The sequence below is a fragment of the Nylanderia fulva genome, unplaced genomic scaffold (assembly GCF_048542155.1).
Source record: "Nylanderia fulva isolate GAGA-0341 unplaced genomic scaffold, ASM4854215v1 Scaffold1864, whole genome shotgun sequence".
NCBI classification, from domain to species: Eukaryota; Metazoa; Arthropoda; class Insecta; order Hymenoptera; family Formicidae; genus Nylanderia; species Nylanderia fulva.
The window spans coordinates 1-1,458 of NW_028190124.1; the positions used below are offsets into that span (position 1 = coordinate 1).

The 1,458-nt window shown below is 56.9% G+C and overlaps 1 non-coding gene across 1 annotated transcript; it reads left to right on the forward strand.

Annotated features, from left to right (window-relative positions):
* Window positions 1-265: 265 nt before the first annotated feature.
* LOC146723566 (5.8S ribosomal RNA) lies at window positions 266-420 on the forward strand. Its single transcript, XR_014924503.1, has one exon. It is a non-coding gene; the product is annotated as a 5.8S ribosomal RNA (ribosomal RNA).
* The last annotated feature ends 1,038 nt before the right edge of the window (window positions 421-1,458 follow it).

A 1,458-nucleotide genomic window follows, 5' to 3' on the forward strand; every position in this document is an offset into this window, starting at 1 on the left:
GGCCCGACGGTTTCTTCAAAGAGCTTCCGCCCCGGCTCTCCCGTTGCGGGAGAGACGCTCCGAACGAGAAACACACAACTCTATCTTTGTGCCGTAGCCTTCCCTGGCGGGAGGCGGCGGTCCGCGCGCGTCCTCGGACGCGCGCGGACAGGCTGATCGAAGAGCCACCACGATTATTCTCTCTCTCTTCTCTCGTCCGAGAGAAGAGACCACGATGGTTGAACGAGAAGCGCGTTTCTTCGCGAACGCAAAAATTTCGAACGATTACCCTGAACGGTGGATCACTTGGCTCGTGGGTCGATGAAGAACGCAGCTAATTGCGCGTCAACTTGTGAACTGCAGGACACATGAACATCGACATTTCGAACGCACATTGCGGTCCACGGATACAATTCCCGGACCACGCCTGGCTGAGGGTCGTTTTAGTACCCCTAAACTGCTTGCGCCCGAAAAGCGCGCACGGCCACGACGCGGGCGACCAGAGAATGGCGCGCGCGTCGCCTGTGCCCTGTGCAACGCTTACAATGGGCGTACGAGCGATCGTTGGACGTTCGCCCGAGGTGTCTGTGCCGCGCCGACCGGCCGCGGTGCAAATCCTGGCGTCGTCTGAAATGAACACACGAAATAATAATAATAATGAGGAGGAGAAGCGCACAAGCGTGTAAAACGTTGGCGAACGCGCGCCAGAGAATGCTGCGCGAATTAAGAGGGGGAAGCGTGTTTGTGTATCCAAGTCGTGTGTGTACGCGAGAGCCGAGGAGAAATGGGATGAGAGTAAGAGCGCGCGCGAAGGGAGCAACAAACGGCCAATAAAAGGGTCAGGACAGTAATGGGCACCGCTTTCCTAGAGCGGCGCGTGCGTCGTTGTCTCCCGAAAGTAGGGTAGCGCTTGTCTCACCGCCTCTCCTCTCCGTACATCACACAGACTGACCGGACTGCTCTCGCACTCTGTGCCGCGTCTCTCGGTGCGATAGCGCTCGCGCGTCTTATGCCGAGGCGCCCCTTGCCCGCACACATAACGGTATTACGGAGAACTATACGTGCGCGTCGTCGTCCGGCGGAGAGAGTCATTCGTAATCCTTTACCTCTTTACGGAGAAGGGTTTTGAATCGCGAGCCGACCGCGTGTCCGAGTCCACGAAATTTTCGTAAAGCGAAAAAAGGGGACCGGCGCGCCGCGTCGTGTACTCGTCGAATCGATTCCGCCCGAATTTCGTATATAAAGAGAAGGGAGAGCCGAGAATCTCGAACCCCGCGATATATCGTCTCCATTACCACCAACGAGTGTGTGTGCGGTTAGCGCCCCGGCGATTTGCCTTCTCGCGTATTTCGTGTGCTGCCGCTGCTGCTCTCTCGTTCGACGCTCCTCTCTCTCTCCCTCTTATAATATATATTATAGAGGAGAGACGACGATGAGCGACGCGGAGGAGGCAAACGGCTACGAAAACTCACTATGCGA